Consider the following 20,990-nt stretch of genomic DNA (forward strand, 5'->3'; position numbering starts at 1 on the left):
CATTAATTACCTAACACCAACTGAAATCAATTTGCATCATTGATTCAACTTTTAAAACTCAATTTTCCTCTTCCAGCAACTTGTCAATTTTTTGCCAAGGGGTCTTCTGACTAGCTTTAAAAATTGACTGAAATAGGTAACCGAGCCTTGGGATATGATACACTAATTCTCTATTCCACATTCTTGCACACTACCAAATCTCATCTCATGATGAATTCTCAATCAAAATATATTGACTATCAAAATAGCCTTCTCAAAATTGCCTACAAGCAAACAAGTCAAAAATCCATAAAACACATTCATATTTGGCTTTGAAAACAAGACAAACTAATACTTGGGGGAATGAAATCTGGGAGATTGGTTCACTATCATGAGGAGAGTATAAATTTGGGATTAGGGCTCATGAAAAATAATTGGGTGCATTTGGAAAGCGGTCAAAGTGGGCTACTCACATTTGCATAACTAGAAACATTGGTAGAAAAGTTGTTTTCACAAATGGAATGGACCTGGTAAAATGTGCAAACAAATTCATCAAGGATTACAAATTGGCACACTTAAAGAATTTTAAAAGTAGAAAACAATAGTACAATCCATTTGATATCACCTATCATGGATTCAGAGTTATGACATCATGAATAGGGGTACTGACCAATCTGTGCTTATTGACACTAGTAAAATTTTGCAAATTGCATATGGAATCACATTTGAAAACTGATCAAAGGGACTTCTCATAACCTCAAAATAGAAACACAGCAAGTCCCTAACCTCTAGAATGCAATGAAAAATGAATTTTCTCATTTTTTTCAACTGGGTCAAAGTTATAACAAGTCAAATAGGGCCTTCCAGAATTGTGAACAATTTACATCAGCATAACAACAATAAGTAATCGACTATGAGGGATTAAAAACCTAGTCAAAATATATTGAAATGTCTCAAAATCTGAAACCTATGTTCTTTGATATGTGTACTAAATATTACCAAAGTGGTGAGTCATGAAACATAACTCGATGCATGATATTCAATTGCAAACTAGGCCTCTTGTTGTTGTTTGACACTTAGGCAAAAATGAAGATTTGGACATTGCTCAAAACAAAACTTAATAGAATGACTCAGAATGGAAATGTATCTTCATGGGACATGTGGATATACTAAATTCAAGGTGTTAGAAGCATTAAACACCTCTTAGGCCTAAAAAGGAGAGCTGGGTACACATGCATTTAAAAAGTTCTTACAGGGCTTGAAAGCTTGGAATGGTACTCAAATTGGGAAGGCGATTTTGAGTCCCAATAGTAGAAATTAATAGTTGAGCTTTTCCCTTGTGATCTTTCTCATTATCAAAATCTGAATATGAAGAAGAGGATGCAGTGGTCAATCTTGAGGGTAGACTTATTTTATTCTTCTTGATAAGATTCTTTAGTTCATCAATTTCTTTCTTATAGCAATAATTTTTTGCATGTCCATTCTTCTTCCAATATGCACAAATTTTCTTTTCCTTTTTAGAAGTGTTCCCCTTATTGTTTTTGTTAGGAGAAGACATTCCTTGTTTTTATTGTTGGCAGGTAGAGTTTTGTGTGTCCTCTTATGGTTTGTTGTTCCACTTCTTTGTTCTTGTTCTTGCTCTTGTTGGAACTTTCACCCCCTTGACTTTTTGAGCTCTCAATATTAGCCATCGATGCCTTAGACTTTGTAAACTTCATAATTTCCATATCTACCAACTTGGTTTTCTCCAACACTAAAAGGTGTGAATAATCCTCAAATTTAGGTTCTGTGAAGGCATTTCCCATGGTAGTCATATGAGTGTTGTAACTAGAGACAAAAGTTTCATACTCTAGTGGCAACTTATCACCCTTCATGAGATTTCCACATTCCTTAAGTTGTGTTCTCAACTCATTGACTCTAATGGAAATGTCTTGAATGGAGTCAAAGTTCTTAGGATTCAAAGAAACAATCTTATCATCAATCTTGTATGCATCTTCCTCATTCACCTTACCAAACAATTGTTGAAGTTTGTCCCATATCTCCTTAGATGTGTTGAAGTTTTGAATTTGATAGAACCTAATAATGTACCCGAATGAGATCAAACAATGCCATTGAAGCTCCAAAATAGAGGATTGCTTAGCTACAATCACCAAAAAATAGAACTCATGTAAATTTTCTGTGTCAAAATTAGAAAATAACACCACCACTAAAAAGTTCAAGAAAATTTAACCCAAATGAAAAAATATTGCACCCAATTTGGATCCTAGATGAGTGAGATATAGCCTCTCAAAGTTGGGGTACATTTCAAAATTGAAAATGGAGAGGGGACTTTACTTTTCAAAAAGTGATGAAATCACCAAAAGAATATGTTAAATTTCATGGTTTTGAAGTTATCAAGGGAATGAACAAATGCTTTTGATGACACTCATATGGGTGTCAATTTAAAATAGTTAATATTTGGAAAAAATGTAAATGTTTTATGATGAAAATGTTACTGATTGCCAAAATTTGTCTTGGTAAGGAAGCCATAGATCTACTTACATTTGGACTGTGATGACGAAAATGACTATACAACCATTTATTTAGATAAATTACCAAGGGAGAATTGATATAATTTTTTTTTTTTAAATGCCTCCCATTGGTAAGTTATCAAAATAACTAGCTACACAATAATTTCCCTATGATGACACCCACAAGTACATGAAGAGTATTGTCAAATATGCTCATGGATTAATTGATGATTGCATATCTACATATATGGACCTTAGTGAATGTTTTGTGTGTCATCCAATGCAATGTGAAATATCACCATCCAAATCATATCATCCTTTAGACTCACTATGGGATGGGAATGTCTAACAATGGACTCACTATAGAAATTCAAAGTGTCATGTTAGGTCCACAAAAATGTTTTTGGCTTGCTTGACCTGGGGTTTCTCAATTGGTGGATCAGACAAGACCAGTAATGATGTTGCACATGGTTGTCATCTTGATTTGAAGGGTGGATCTAGGTTCAATTTTTAAGATAGATAATGGGTGCCATGTGGAGGTTATTCCTTAGGGTGAATGAAGCTCACAAATATGAGGTGGATTGAGATCAAATGAAATACATCACTATTTTTTTATATTTCGATCACATGCATTGGTTGGTGGATCAAGCTTGTGATGCATGAATTAGACTCAAGATTGGTTGCACATGTATGTGGATGAATAAATGGACAAGTGGAATTGTTAGTATCCCTCTAGATGTGTGGATTTGTTACAAATGTAGAGCTTGGCTATTTGAGTTGGGGTACTATGGAAGAGGTTTTTGTGCACTAATGATTTTTGTTACTCCTCACTCTCAGTGCCAATAGGTACATTGGTAGGAAGGCCTAATAGGAAAATTATTTTACTACACAATATTAAAATTTGCAAATAAATTTGCCTCAATTTTGAACTTCACCAAATATAGGCAAATTTATAGTCAAAATTCATGAAAATGACCACCGAGACACAATGGTTGGGTTAGATCTTGTTTTAGATGCTCCCAATAACTATTGATACCATAGATCTAAATTGTGGTCCTCTAAGATGTGAAACAATGAAGCTCTCCAACAAATAGAAAATGTACACTCCTATGGCTTTGATACAATGTAAGAATTTTCCTAAGACAATAATGCAATGCTAAGATCTAGATGCACATGAGATAGCACAAGAGAGATAAGAGATGATCAAATGAGAATGTCAATAATGATCAAATAATAATGAATTTTAGATAATTGGATGAATACATCACAGAAGTGCCTATATATAAAGGAAATCAAGATGAATAGGAGATATGCAACTAGTTAACATAATAGCTAAGCACATGTCCACTAAAGGTGGATTGTCCTCCATTGTGCATGTAAATATCTGTAACGATAAGAGGATAAGAATACAAAGGTGTATCTCATAAAGAGATGTACTAGATAACATGTGCTAAAATAAAATGCGAAGTACTCTATTTTCAACATGACAACTCATATGAATATGCAAACTCCTAGGTGTCTACATGACTACTAATATGAACCTAAGTAAACTTAAGTAAAACATAAATCTGATAAGTATCCTCACACTATTCTTTCTAAATTCCTTGGTGCCCCTAATAATGTATGTGCCAAGTGTATGGTAACAAGATGAAATAATATTCCAAACATTTGAAATCAATGAAACACACGATAATTGATGAATATACAATACATAAGTCTTATATCTTCATCAATAACTTGTAGCAACTTGTAGCTGAATCATGCCAACATGAACTTATATTATAACATAAGTATATGGCTCTTCCACATAAAAATAATACAAATGTGGGTGGTGTCCTATTTATGGTTCCTATAAATGCCATGTATGTATATCGTTATTATGTTTAGTTAGTTCTCTCCCTTCCTTGTTTCTCTTATTTTTTCAAGTATCTATCTTCATTCATGTAGATGTTTAAAATTGTCCCAAATGCTATATTAATTCATTTAATATTTCCTTTGGCATTATAATTATTTACTTATTAATTAATTATATTTTTCATATTCTTCTACTTATTTAATTCAATTCATTTAATTAAATAGATTCATTTTCCTAAGGTATTTAAATCTAATTTGAATACTTCCCCTCTAATGTATTAAATTCATTTAATATATAGTCCTCCATAAATCCCCTTTAAAATAAATTCTAATTGATTTAATCCCTTCCACTTTATTAAATTCTCTAATCCTATTATTAAGTCAAATCTTATTTAACTTAATCCTAATCCCATCCTAAAATGTAGTCTACACCCATCACTCTCATCTTTCTAAGCCTGCCTACTACTTAATCCTGCTTTATTATCCTAAACCTCTTTAAATCACCTTTTGAGCTCCTAAATGTTTGCTCACACATGTATGAGAAGCTCATGATCGAATAAAGCTTCCACTTCATTTACACCTCTTACACCTTTTAAACCTTTTTCCCCCACTCCTTCCTCCATGGTTGCTCACACGTGTGAGAAAACCTTTAGCCTCTCAATCATAAAGGCTAGTTTTGACTTTTACATGGCTTTCTCCTTTAATCCATGTGCCTCCCTTGTGGCACCTATGTGGATTCCATATAGATGCCACCTCCCCAAGGAAACTCTCAAACGTATAAATAGAGCCCTCATCTCAAGCATTTTTCATCTCCTCATTTTGCATTGTTATTATGCTATTTTAGAGTTAGAGCTTTCTAGTGATTTTTGAGATTTGCATGTTACTAACCCCTTTTGGTAGATGTTAGATTTATTGCACTTATTCTTGCATCTTATATTATCTTATCATTTATAGTTTCGTTCTTTTCATTTCCATATCACATCTTAGAATCCTTTGAGGATTGGCTCACTCATAGCCATTTCTTGAAGGTATTCTCCATTTATTTAGTCTAGATTCACTCATTTCATTTTTCATATCATCTATCAATCGAGGGATTTAATAGTTGTGTTTGGGGAGAGCACACTCACATCCCTCCAATCTAAAGCACACCAAAAATGCCCCTCATGGGTGCTCTTGTTGAACTACTTTGAGATTGCATGAGGACTTTTAATTTGTGGTTGTATAAGCTATTAAACTCAAGCTCATTTTAGTTTTATTCCAATTTTTTTCTAATCTTTTGTATGCACATGTTACAACTAACATTTGCTTGTTTATGTATGCTTCTAATAGATTAAGTTTTCTTGCATACATCTTGGCATGCCCAATGGGACCCACATCCCTTTCCATTATCAAATTTGCTCAAAAACTTGACCTTTTTTCTATAGAAAACTGTGCACTATCATCTCCATTAGGACACAGTGTCATCTATGTAGACATTCCATTGTCTCCATAGATGAATGTCTCTATATTTTTACATCTCTCCTAGACTCAACCCACAAAAATTGCAAAACAAAATTGATATTTTTTGTTCTGTCCTCTCCATAATTTGTCATCTACACTTTTTTTGAAAAAAATATTTTTGTCTCTATTGTTTCCCCATTTCAAAGTTATATTCTATCATCTCTAACCTACCTCACAATAGGTGTATCATAGTCATGCACTGGGCCTTGCTTGGGAATAATATATTCAAACTGAGGACTATTTCTCCCACTATGAGGTGCATTTAATCTTATCAACCCAGGGATGTATACTTGAAATGGTTGGCACAGTATGTGCAGTAGGTCTCTTAATGAGTCACTAAGCTTATGCTATAGAAAATTAACACACTTAACTCTATGAATACTGGAAATACAATGAAAAGATAAAAAATATTCCAACTTGGCTCATCCACTAAAACTGTTCTCACATATGCTGCAGGAATATTCACCAAGTGTGATGCTATAGGAAGGAACACACAACTTCTAACTAAGATACTATGAATGCTTGGAAATTAATCTATTCTATCCTAATCTAATCCACATTCCAATTGGGCCCCCTTGGTTGGCTTCTCTAAAATACGAACACAAGATAAAAGCTGAAAACTATTGTATTCAATTTAGAAGTTCATTACATAACATAGAACTATAAAAAAGCACAACTGTAAAAGTTAACAGTCTATTCTTTGAAACTATTTCTTCTAACTGGTTCTAAAACTTGACACAGTTGGGTCGATTCCTATATATATAGGAAATCACCATTTATTCCATAACAGAAAAGTAAATGACCTAGCTTAAAATTCATAAGAGAGAAAATAGGAAGATACAATTGAAGGCTAGAAGAAGGAATAATTGCTTAAGTTGGGAATAATAAAGTCTGAACATCCACTCACCATAGAGTAAATGCAAAGAAGGTAATAAGTCTTCACATTTCCTCATTACTTGCTGTCGTGTCTTCTAGAACTATTACAACTTCCTCCACCATGGTTGCTCCTTGGCGTTCTCTTCTCCTTAAATGTTGTTGACGCTTAGCTTTTGAATTCCTCCAATCATCTTTCAGTCTTCATTAATAGGTTAGTTATAACACAAAACATGTTTGCAAGTAAACATTTATCAAATTAAATTCAAATATAAGAATGCACATTTTGATAACTATATGAAATACTCCATACTATATATAATATTAGCAAAATATGGCATAGTTTTTACCCCATAGGTTTATCATAGGTTCAGTAAACATAGGTCCACAAATTTTTTAATAAAGATAAATAGAGTATCAATAAAGTATCTTAAACATCATAAAATAAAGGCAAATTTTGGTCTTTTCATCTACACCTTGCCAAACTAATGCTTTTCCTTAAGCATTGCACTTCTTTGTTAGTGACCTAAACTCTCCAATTTTTGTTCTTCCCTTTCTATTGCTCTTAAAAGTGTAGTAAAATCCTCTAGTTCTCTCCCACACTTCTCTCCTATGATCTTCCTACAACTTGTCAAGTCTATCACCATTAATGTCAAACAAGGACCATAGGAAAATTGGAGGTTGCATTGTTGAGGGACACCACAACTTTGGTCTAGGTTGCTTCCCTAATTCTACATATTTTGGAACTTTGTGAAGTGTTGCTTCCAAGTTAATAGGGTTGTGTGGTTCTAACTTCTTAAGAGATTTAGGTAGTCTAGTCCACCTACTCCTAGCACCAGTTATGGCTCTATAAAATGCAAAGTAGGGAAAATTTTCATATTCCACATAAACCTTAGTTCTAGCAACAAAGATCTTCTCCCTCACTTGTGGATTCCTCTTTCCATAGGTCAATGTGAACCAATCCCTAATCATTTCATCCAAATTACTACTTTATGCTCTTAAAGGTAAAGGTTTTATTTTTTCCTCATCCCTATAGTTATTCAAGTACTTGTCATAATTCACTTCATTGGACATCCATGACATAAGGGCTTTTAGGTGTACATCTCCTATGTAAAGCAAAGGATTCCATTCAGTCTCTGAAGGAATAAAAAAATTATGAACATATAATTCACACAATAAGTTATGCTTCCATGGTGGCAGAGTCTGATAGAGTCCATAAAATTTCTATGTTGATTTAAACTCTACATTCACATTCTTGAAGGTTAACATTAATTGAAACAAAATAAATTTCTCTTTAAAGTGGAGAGCATAAACTCTAGGTGGTGGCCTTTAAGTAAGGTCCTGGTCAGATTGCTTAAGAGCATGGTCCATGCACTATTTTTGTCTTTCTAGTTATTCCTTTAATACTAAAATTTTCTCATTTTGAGATACTCTAATCTTATTCATCTTTTTTTTTCTTCTTTCCATAATGCCTCAACAAACAAATATTGTCCATACTTTGAAAGAGGAGTTTCTATAGTGTGATAACATTGTGGTCTTCTTCATGATCCCTTTTCCTCTTTCTTTGTTCCTTCCATAGATGTTCTGCTAAACCAGTGATCCATGTTGATCTATGTGTAACTAGGGCAGTGTTTGGATCAACATATTCAAGAACTATCTCATCCCTACAGCTAGAGGTGCCTGGTAAGTCTACTAGGGTATCATCTAGATTTTCTTTAATTTCTTCCCTACACTCTTCAGTAGAATTATTAAAAGTTCTTGTAATCTCAGGATGATGGGGAGAATGATCAGAAACAATTTGCACAAGGGATTCCCTAGTGGATGTTTTAGATAGAATAGGATTCTTAGAAACTAGCCCTCTCATTCTAGGGCTTCTCCTTATAGGGGTTTCTTCCTATGTTACAATCTTTAGCCTACTTTTCCCCTTGGGTGTTTTTGTTGCAGGAGCAGTTGCTATAGGACCCTTCTTTGTTCTCTTTTGTTTTACAACTATAGGCTTCATTTCTTGTTGAATAGAAATTTCTTCTGGTAGTTTTCATTTCCTCTTAACTTTTCTAGTAGCAGGTTTAGGAAGTTCTTGTACAGGTGGAGGCAAATTTTCTGAATAGGGGTATTTCTTTTTCATTTCCTTGAGTCCTTTCAGTTTCAACTTCTTGAATGTTTTGTTCAATAGGCTCACTAGTGGGAGCTACATTTCCCTCACTATGTTGTTCAGTAGGGTCAGTTTGGGGTTGTAGGGTTTTAAGTTGCATGAATTCATCCCACGTTAAGGAGGATATATTCCTAAGAGACCACTCTATTAACAACTTAATTAAAGCATGATGAGTAATAGAATTCTCTTTTCCTTTCTGAGTCTCCTCTGCACTAATGCAAAGCATATTATACAAGAAATTTGGAACATTCACAGCAAGATTATGCCTTACACAACTAAGTAGCTTGAAATGATATGCATGCAGGTATGAAAATACTTGATTATCTTCATGGCTAATTCATTGTATGGTGGCAGCAATGACATTCTCTTGCACCCTTGTTTTGTGATGTCCAATTGAGGATCAGGCAGCCTAGTAAATTAAGCTCTCACTAACCTAGCGTCATGTGTGTTGGGGTAGTGTTCTCCAACTGCAAGTAACCAAGTTACCTCAGCAATACTCTCCTTTGTTGCAACTACTGTTAAGCCCCAAATAGAAGCTTCTCCCTTGTCAAATGTCCTTGTAAATTTTGTAGTCATCCCTTCATCATATGTGGTTAAACTCAAAAAATACCCTAGCCATCCACATGTATTAAACCTTCTTACAACTTCTACGTCTGAGAGCAACATAGTGTGCTCTACCGGCTCTCTCCTTTGCACCTTCCCACCCATTTCCTTAACACTTCCTTTATTTTCTCTATTTTCTCCTTTTTTGGATTCAAGCTTTAAACTATTGTGTTATTCTTCAAACTCATCACACTTCTTTGTTTTACGATGCAATTAATTGTCATAACAAATTGTTATGCACAATATTTAAGTTTTGAATGAAGGTAAATCATAAATTTGTGTGAGAATCATCTAGAAATAGGGTTCAGATGACGAAAAAATGTAAACATAGATTACATCACAGCTTAACATAGAAAATCATTCAAAAATAGGGAGTACAACACCTCACTTTGCGTACTTATGGAAATAAATTTGTATTAATGAAGGGTAATGTGAAAATTTAGAAAATCATCATAGATAAATAGACATGACTTTGGATATTATGACCTTCTCTGCCCCTTGCTAAATTTAGACAAGTGTCCTCACTTGTTGGACCCAGTAAGGGTAAGGGACTGGCATAACACCACCATTATATAGATTATGCAGTATTAAATATAATTATCAAAATCTATGGACTATAAATGAAATATAATTTGAAAATGTTATAACTATCAATTTGATTGTTGCACGTACCAAAAGGTCATAGAAATAATATTAGTGGCAACATACATCAACATTTTACATAATTTTATTGAAAACATGGAAAATTTGATGATGTGGAAAGTGTGTGGATGGGAGATAAAGAAATGAGATGAGGTGGATGGGTGGAAGGTAAAGAGATAAGATGGAAAGAAAAAGTGAATAGAAAAATGAACTTTATGCAAACATAAAGTCGTTATTATGAGCATGCACACAAAAAAAACTAATGTTGAAGAGCAGCAATCAGAAGGTTGACACCTTTAGCTACAAGAAGAGTTAGTTGTGTTGTATTTGAATCTAGCTATTGGAACTATTGTAGGAAATCCACTTTTCTTTGTGGCCGTTTGTATAACTTGAGTCTATGACCATTTACTAACAATTTGAAAGGTATCAAATCAATGGTAGTTAGTTGAATAGTTCCATTATCAAAGACATGACTAATTTCATATGGTCCTAGCCATCTTGTCTATAGCTTCCTTGGCATATCCTTGAATCAAGAATCATATAATAATGCCCAATCACCAACTTGAAATTGTTTACTCATAATATGAGAATCATGCCAGTGTTTCCTTTATTTTGTTATTAGTTTAGTATGTTCCAAAGAAACTTTTTGCATCTCATCCAAAGAGTTAAGATGCATAAGACATTCTCTTTGTGCTACAAGAAGTTCAATATCTAATGCTAAGGTTTTCCTTAGAGTTTTATGTTCAAATTCAATTGGAAGCATGGCCACTTTTCTATACAGAAGCTCAAATGGTGTGAATCCTATAGTAGTCTTCTAGGTTGTTCTGTAAGCCCAAACAGGTTCTTGTAATCTATTGGTCAAATACCAATGGTGCAAATGGACTATTTTTGTTAGAATATTTTCTAGCTCTCAGTTTGTAACCTCTACTTGTTCATTAGCTTTTGGACGATAAGGACTAGATTTCTAGTGCCTAATGTTATACTGTTTCATCAATTCTGAAATCAGATTAGAGGTTAATTGTGCACCTTGATTATTAACTAGCTCTTTGGGTACACCATAGCAAGTAAAAGTCTCTTCATACAAGAATTCAACAAATTTTTCATCATGGACATGCTTCATAGCCTTAACTTCAACCCATTTTGTCAGGTAGTTAGTGCACACCAGAATATAGGACTTCCTGTTAGATGGAGGATCAATTGGACCAATGAAGTCCATTCCCCATTTGTCAAATAGTGCTAATGCCATCTGAGGATTAAAAGGCATTTCATCTATTCTAGTTGGTCAGCCCATCCTTTGACACTGGTCACACTTTCTTGTATAGTTGACTACATCCTTATGAAATGTAGGCCAATAATAACTAGTTGCCAGGATTTTGAAAGTTGTTCTTTTTGCTGCAAAGTGTCCTCTTCATGGTTCATTATGACATGCATGTAGAATGTCATATGTCTCATCTTCTCTCACACATCTTCTTATAGCTTGATTAGGTCTAGTGTAAAATAAGAGATTATCTATCTAGGATAAATTAAAACTTTTCTCTACAAGCAACTTCCTTTCTTTGTAAGAAAAATGTGCTAGTATTTCATTGGTTGCAATGTAGTTAGCGATGTCTACATACCATGGAGTTTGAACAGAAATATAAAAAAAATGCTCATCTAGAAATGCATCATTGACCAAAGTAGTGTTAGCATCATCATGATGGATTCTTGATAAATAATCAGCTACAACATTGGCTTTTCCAGGCTTATCAACAATCGTTATATCAAATTCTTGCAACAATAGTAATCATCTTGCTAACCTACCTATTATAGCAATTTTTTTCATGAGATATTTAATTGATGCATGATCAGTATGAATAAATATGGAATAGCCAATTATGTAGTGCCAAAATTTGTTGAGGGCATAAACTACTACTAGTAATTCTTTTTTAGTTACTATGTAGTTCAACTTTGGACCATGAAGGCTCTTACTGATATAATAGATGGCATTTTCAAGATTTTAGGATTGTTGTGCTAAGACTACACCTATGGCATAATTAGAGGCATCTGTATATATGTGAAAAGGTAAATTCCAATTAGGGCCTTGTAAAACTAGGGCTATAGTCAGAAGTTTCTTAAGCTGTAGGAAGGCTTCATCACATTCGGATGTCCAACTAAATTCATCTTCTTTTGTGAGTAAATTATACAAAGGACTAGGTACTTTTCTAAAATCTTTTATGAAACATATATAATATCTAGCATGACCTAGAAAGGATCTTACATCTTTTGATTTTGTAGGTATGGGCAATGTTTGAATCACCTCTATCTTAGCTAGATCCACTTGTATTCCTGTAGTGGATATGAAATGACCAAGTATGACACCCTCCTGCATGAGCATGAAACACTTTTCACTATTAAGTGCCAAATTATGTTCTTGACATCTTACCAAAACCTTTTCAAGATTCACCATTTCCTCTTTAAAAGTGACTCCAAATGTTGTGAAGTCATCCATGTAGATTTTCATACAATCATGTGATATATCAACAAAAATACTAATAACTGCTCTTTGAAATGTTGCAAAAGCATTTCATAGACCAAATGGTAAAAAAAAGTATGCAAAAGTACCCCATGGAGACATAAATGTGCTTTTATCTTGATCTTCAGGATCCATACTGATTTGGTTATAACCACTATACCCATCTAGAAAAGAGAAATACTTCTTTCTAGCTAGTGTGTCCAAAACTTGGTCTATGAATGGTAAAGGAAAGTGATCCTTTTTAGTAGCCTTGTTCAATTCTCTATAATCTACATAGATTCTCCATTTTCATCCCTAATTAACTAGGGGTGACACCCATCTACTATCAGATATAGGATAAATAAAACCAGCATCAAGCAATTTTTGCAATTTAGTTTTAACTATTTCTCTAAGGCTTGGATTTATCCTTCTCTGGGGTTGATGAAGTGGTAGAAAACCTTCATTTATGTATATCCTATGAGTGCATAATGTAGGACTCAACCCTTTCATATCACTATAATCCCATGCAAAGGCCTTTTCATGCCTTTGAAGCAATCCTTTTAACTATTCCATCTGTGTGGGTGTTAATTTGGGGTTAACATGAAGTTTATGACCTTTAGTCAATTCAACAGTAGTAGTGGAGTCTTTCATAGTGGCTTAAAAAATTGAAATTACTTCTAATTCACAAGGTAAAAGTGGATAAAGAATTTTGGGTTCTTTGAGAAAAGTAAAATTCTTTTCACATTCCTCATATGTGATCAATTCTAACATAGAACTTTCAGATACATCTTTTTCTACCACACAGGTGTTAGTGAGGATACTCTGAAGTACCAAATCTTCCTGTTGCAATTTTATAAAAGGCTATCTATGAAACATCATGATTTGTACTATAGAATTTAACTTTTCTTCTTCATCTCCTAAATCTAGCCAAATAGACATACTTAAATTTGGTAATGGTTGGTTGGAGGATATAAATCAAATTGCTTTGTTGCTTGGCCATTTGATATAGTCATATTCCTTGATCTGCAACTTATATTTGCATTGGTTGTGGTTAACCATGGTCTACCTAAGATGATAGGATAACCAAATAGATTAACTTTAGAGGACAAAATCATGAAGTTTGCAGGATACTCCAAAGAATCTAAGGTTACAACTATGTTTTCTATCATCCCATCAGGGGTGACTGAAGAACTATCTGCAAGTGGTAGAATTGTTGGTGTAGCCCTCAGTCCTTATATTTTCAACTTCTTCATGGTATCTTTGTTCATAACATTTATAACAGCTCCAAGGTCTATTAAAACATTTTTAACAAATTGACCATATATACTAACATTCACTACTAGACTTCCTAGATTAGAATATTTTGGTGTAATCACTTTTCCTAGCATGATGTCAGCCAATTGTCCCACAACATGGACTATGGTGGGGTCCTCTTCCAGGTTTCTTCAAGTAGGCTTCCCTAATAGCTTTTCCATAGACTAGAATGTCCTTAATAGCTTGAAAGAGTGGTATTTGGACATGTATATTTTTCAACGAATCAACAATGTCAAAAGGTTGTTCCTTAGTTTGTTCAAGTTTCTTTTATATCAGTTTTTCTAGAAAAGGAGGTTCTACTACTAGTTGAGTTGGGGTTGACATGGTGACATTAGGTGAGTCAATAGGTTTAGCAACTAAAGGTTCTGATGCTGCAGGAAAATCAAGTATTTTAGTTATAAGAGGCAGTTTAGGCACTGGTAAAGTTGTACTAGATCTCATATGTATATTAGCAACATTCACGGTGTAAGCAGATACTACTAAGCATCGACACTATACATGGGCTATTGTGGTTGTTGGCTATTTGGACTTAGCTAAGGTTGTGCTGGTGATTGTGTTTGCTTTTGAGGTCCATAATTTGCAGGTGGTGGCATTAAATTAGGTTGTTGAATTAGAGGGGGTAATTGTGGAGCATCAGTATTTTGGCTAAGCCATTGTTGAGATCCCTTCCATTGGTTCGTAGATTGCCAATTCCCTTAGGGTGGTTCCATTGGTTTTTTTGGTTTTTCTAGTAGCTCTATTTATTTTGTGGTCATTGGTTACTCTGTTGATTAGGCCAGGGTGGTTGGGAATTCTGAGGCCATTGGGATTGTTGTGGATTATTTTTCCCAACATTGTTCCAATTGGATTGATTTTGTGGAGAACCTTGGAATTACAATTTTTCCATTGATTACCATATCAATTTGAACTTTTCAATGGGTCCTAAGGTATATCTTGACATTGGGCCCATGGTCAACATTGAGCAACAAAGAATTCTTGCTCATCATCTCCATATATCTTGACATACTTAGTTGGAAGATGCTAGTTCTCCATGCTTGTGACTAGTTTACATTGGCAATCCTCCTTTTGCTTTTGGCAATGAGGACAATACTTAGCTAGTTGTAATTCAACTTCTTCTTGTTTCTTCTTTGCAGTCATTATATCTAGATGTGTAGCAATATCATTGATGATATCTTTTTTGAAATCTAACAATAGGTTAGATATCTCAAGCTTTGAAATGCCTTGAGTGATTCCTTTAGTGACTGTGGAACGAGATCCTTGGCCTTTCTTCATGGTTGACCTTGAATAGTTCTGATAGATCTTCTGGAGATCATCCAGAGAAGCTTGATATACATCACCACCACCCATCAGGTCCAATGCTTCTAAGCAATCGTCATTCACACCTCTCAAAAATACTAGCTTTTGTGAATCTTTAGACAATGTATGCTAAGGGTTCTTTTGTAGTGTGTATAAGAAACATGAAACATAGTCTTCCAATATTTCTTCCTCCTTCTGTGATATCCTGAACATATCATCCCCTCTTGAACTAGATGCTTTGCAATATTCTTTATATTTATCCAAAAACAAAGCGTGCATTTCATCCCAACTTCTTGTTGCATTGGCTCCTAAGCCCATGAACCATCATAAAGCTATTTCTTTCAATGTTGCTGGAAACAACTTAAGCTTATGGGCATCAGTATTGTAGTCAAAACTACGATAAAGGATACAAAATTCAAATAATAAAGTATTAGGGCCTTTAGTTGCAAGGCCATAGAACTTTGGAAGAGCAATGGGAGGTATGTTCTTTAGATTAGCATTGATTACAAGACCTGGAAGAGGAAATGGAAAAGTAGGTTATGCCATGACTGAAGGTATCAAATTATGAGGTTGCTATTGAAAATGCGCATAAGGTACTGGATGATTAACAACTGGTGGTTTCAAAGTAGTGTTGTTAAGAAAGCTAGCCAATACTTCATTGAAGCGTTGAAGACCAGATATATCTATTGGTTCAGTTCTTGATAATGATACTATAGGAAAAATAGGGTTTGCATCTTCAAAAGGTAACTCAACTTCTTCTTCTTCTTCAACTTCTTCATTCAAATTAAGAGATCCTCATGGAAGAAATCTACCATATTCATCTTATCATCTTCCTCTTCGATGTGTGCAATTAAACTTTTCACACTGGTGAAAGAAACTTCAAACTAGAGATTTCTAAAAAAAAAACTTTATCTAGGAACTATGACTCAAAAATGGTCCTAGCTTATTATTGCAACATTGTAAAATAATTTATTAAAAAATTCTCCTAGCTTAGTAAAGAAAAATTGATAAAAAAATTTAAAATAAATTTTCTCATAGTTAGCTTCCATTTTTTGAGATTTTGTTGAAGCTAATCAACTTGTTTATTGCAACATTGTAGATGAGAGAATTTTAGAAACATCTAACCATATTTTCTTGTAGGTTTTCCTTAATTTTTTATTTCTCTTGGGAATGAACTTGAATGCTTAATCATTTGTCTTTGAATGAATGTTGCACTTAATGGGATAAATCAAGCACACTCTTGAATGACTAAAACTTAAAACAAGCAAATCCAATTTTAAATGCATAATCAATTGAATAAAACCTTTCATTTAGATGAATGTTGTTAAAACACAATCTTGAATGCCTTAAAAAAATTCACAAACATTTTTTGGAATGAATTCTTAGAAGTCAAATACACTTTTGAATGCATAACGGTCAAAGAACAATGCTATGATATACATTTTAATTTGGGTTTAAAATGAATCTCATGAAATCTTGAATGTTCAACGATCAAAGAACATTGCAATAAACATGTAGATTTGGTGTTTAAAACAAATTCTCACTCAATTTTGAATGCATAAAGGAATTGACTCTTTCCTTATGGAATTTCTTATGTTGACAATGCTCAATTTTCTTATGTTAGCAAAATCTTGATTTTATTATGTTGATGATATTGTCAAGTTGGAAGGAACATTGTATGCTATAAACATGAGTGTCTTAAAGAATAGCTTACAAAACCTAAAGCTCAATTAGAAATGAACAAGTGTCTTTTAAACCTAGGACCACTTATGTCTTCACTCCTCTCATGCCTTTTGGTGATCTTGAGTGCACAAGAAATAAGTGGCCTTGTTTTACACTTTTTAGGATGCCTGCTTGGGGATTTCATCACCCCTTGGGATGACCTCAACTCTAGCATTCTGGAAGAGTATAAATATTGGGAGATGAATTAAAAGACACCTATGTTGGAAGCATAATCTTGTCACACTTGGCTAAGCCCCAAAGAACTTTATACCTTTGGTAAGTGAAGGTGGAGATTTGGGTTACTATCTCCTCCTAGGTGCGTGGAATTATTTTCTTTCATCTATAGATTTGGGCCTCATGTACCTTATGTATATCAAGGACACCTAGCTAGGCTTGTACATCCTTTTCAAAATATTATAGGATTGTTGGTGTGTTTGACATGCTAAATGTTCAAAAGCCTACCCATTTGAAGGGGACACACACCATCTAAACTTTTCTTGTATATATTTTGTTGTATTCTTTGCATGTTATGTTTCAAAAAATCCAAAAACATCATAAAAGTTCAAAATCCAAAAACATTTCAAAAACAAAAAAAAAAAAAACAAAAAGAAGCTCTTGTTTTCCCCATCACTTCTTCTATCCATTCATCCCATCATAATCATGCATCTCTTGTCTTAATCACCTTCTTAATCATTCAAATCATTCCTCAAAATTTTAATCATCTCTAACCATCCAAGTCATTTCCTCATCTTCTTAATCATCATTCTAATCATGGTTCATAATTCACATCAAGATCCAATTCCCTCATTCAATGATTCATACTCATGATTCTTAATCCAATCTCTTGCCAAATTCATTTCCTTCTAATCAATTACTAATTCAATCCATTTACATCTTCAATCCAAAATCAATCTTTCTAATTTCATCTATTCAAATATTCTTCTAATTAATTTTTTCATCAAATCTTCTACTTTGGACTTAGGAGCACCATCATAATCCTTGGACTTTAATCCTAATTAGCTTGAATGACCCAAATCTTATCAAGGTTATCTCAAACCTTCATCCAATATCAAATCAAATCAAATCAAATTAAAATAAAGTCCAAAATTTCTCCTAGTCCTAAGGTCATATTTCATCCATCATCAAATCTTTCATCACTCTTCATCTAAGCTCCATGGATAAGAGTTGGCTTAACCAAATGTTTGAAGATATTTAAAGGAAATTTGGAGTTATACCTCCCTTTCAACCTCCATATCAAATCAATCCTCAAAACTTCATATCTAATTCTAATCCATCTCATGTTTATTATTATTCTACCTTTGACAAGGGAAATCCACCTCATTATCCCTCAACCACATACAATTCCATTCATAGCCCAGACAATTCCTCAAATAGAAATGTCATTGCCAAATAAATTGAGGAACTCAAGAATTATATCTTGAGCCGAGTGAATCAAAAGTCAAAATCTACCTTCCAAGACATATGTCCTCTTCTCCCATGTTTTGAAGACCATAATCCTCATGTCCCATCCAACCCAAATCTTCCATGTAGTTCCCCGTACTTCCAGCTTAATGTCCAAAACCATAATCCCAATCCCCTACCCATGCCTCAATCTTCACACAATCCTAATCCTCCATAATCAACATCATCCCCACCTTGTAATAGGTTTATCTCACTAGAAATCTTGTCTAAATTTTTTATTTTTTTTAAAGTGATCTGATCACCCAAAGTCATACATTGAATTCCATCTCAAGACCTTACTCCAAAACATGTCATTATAGATTCCTCTTCTCCTCTAGATCTAAGCATTTCCCCATCCCATAATTCCCTTATCCCTCAAGATCCATTTATCTCTCTTAGTTCATCTCATGATCCCCTTCCTAATCAAGATCAAGACATTTCATGTACAACACACATTACTGATTCCCCTCAATCTCAAGAGTTAACATTCATTTATCCTCCACTTCATGAAAATTTTCCTTCCACTACATCCACTAATACTCCTCCATGTCAAGATTAAATCACTCCATCTCATGGTTCCATTCCCCCCGCTCCATTATATGATCCTATTCCACTAGATGATCCAATAATTCCTTCCATCCCACTACATGATCCTCCTTTAAGTCAAGATCAAAGTACCCTTTCATTTGCATTTCATGATTTGAATCCATTTTATGATCTTGTTATCCCTCATAATCCCCCTCATGATCCTAATCTTCCACATGATGCTATCACACCTATCCAATCCACTCATGAACCCCATTTACATGGACTTGCATCTTGTATTGAAAATCATAAGTATCCCATTGAAGAAATATTGTTTCAATATGTTGGTACACCTTCCACTCCTTCCAAACCTAAAATTCCTCCATCCAAACCTAAATATTCTGATCACTTATATTCCAAGTCCATTTTGGGCCCTTATATTCATATTCCCATTCCTTCCTCACTTCCATCCCTTTGGGGTCCTTATGTTCCAAAACCAAACCATTCATCCCTTCTATCCATTTTAGGTCGTTACATACATCTAGCCACCATATCCATGTTTTCCACCTCATCCCCTCCTACTCCTAGTAAAGATCAACAATGACACACATCCTTGAATTCCTTCCAATATTTCCAAGCCATAATTTTACCCATAATCTCTCCATACCATTTATCTTCATACACCCATCCCATGACAATGGAAGCACATTGGATGCCAAAGATAAAGTGAATAAAGTGAAAAATCTACAAAAATCCAAGAATCAACATGTCTCCTCTAAACAACATGTTCAAGAAAAGAAAAATATGATCCAACACAAAATCAAAAGGCCACAAAGGCTAAAAATAAAAATTCCAAAAATTATGTGGATTCCAAAGCTACTTAATAAAGCAATGAATCTCAATGAAAACTTTAAATGGCATCCAATTTTGCTAATCTAAAAGCTTTCTTCATCCATAAATCCTTAGAACTTCCATTTACCAAATCCATTTTGGGTCCTTATATCCCAAAATCACCATCCTAATTCCATCATCTTCTTCATCCATTTTAGGTCCCTATATCCCAAAATTTGAACTTTCTCCCATATATCCTCTAAAATTCCCACCTTTCGATCAGCCTTCAAGGTTTGCGTCAATGAAAATATTTCTAGATCCTTCATCCACTCATTCACAAATCATCCAAACTAGAATCCATCAACCTTGTATTCCTTCCCACCACTCCACCCCCTTAATCCAATCTTTTTCATAAGTCCTTGACTTTCATTTTCCAATCCATTTCATCCTTCTTTTCACTATCCTACCAATATCTATGAGAAAATAGTTAAAAATTCCTTGAAAAGAAAAAAAGGAAAAAAATTAGAATAAAAATCAAGGGATACCATCCATGTAAATAGATGCTTGATTCCTCCCCCCATTTCCCTATTATGTATCCACCATTTCTTGAATTCATGTATCAAACAATTCACTTATCCTTCTACTTGCACTCTACATAGGGGGCAAGCCTCATCCATACTACACTACCTTAAATATCTTCCATATTCCTCTCTACCATTCATCATCCATTTCCATCTTTGATCTCGATTATCCTATACCTTTCATTCCTCCATGCTCACTTTTCATATCCATCCATTATCCTACATATTTCCATCCACTTTCACATCTTCGATCTTGATATCATATCCATATCTTGTATCCCTCATCCATGTTAGACTCATTTCCTTTATCCTCCATCCATACTTCTATATACTTCCATCCTTTTTTCATATGTCCTCGGTCTCAGTTATCCCATCCATCCCATCCATTTCATGTCCCACATTTCATACATACCCTTAATATCATTATCCTTATTTCATACCCTCCCTCCCATATCCCTTATTCATTCCACTTTTAGGCCTATGCTCGTGATCAAAACTAGAGGCACAACAAAAAAATTGTTCATACATGCCTTGGAAATATTCATGCCTTCACTTCCTCCATACAATAGCCTTAACACCATCTTTCCATTTCCATGCATCCTTTCCCACCATATTTTCTTCCATTTTTATATCCTTGGCATAGGGCATTTTAACTC

The sequence above is a fragment of the Cupressus sempervirens genome, chromosome 4 (assembly GCF_028749045.1).
Source record: "Cupressus sempervirens isolate cs-2001-9-10 chromosome 4, ASM2874904v1, whole genome shotgun sequence".
NCBI classification, from domain to species: Eukaryota; Viridiplantae; Streptophyta; class Pinopsida; order Cupressales; family Cupressaceae; genus Cupressus; species Cupressus sempervirens.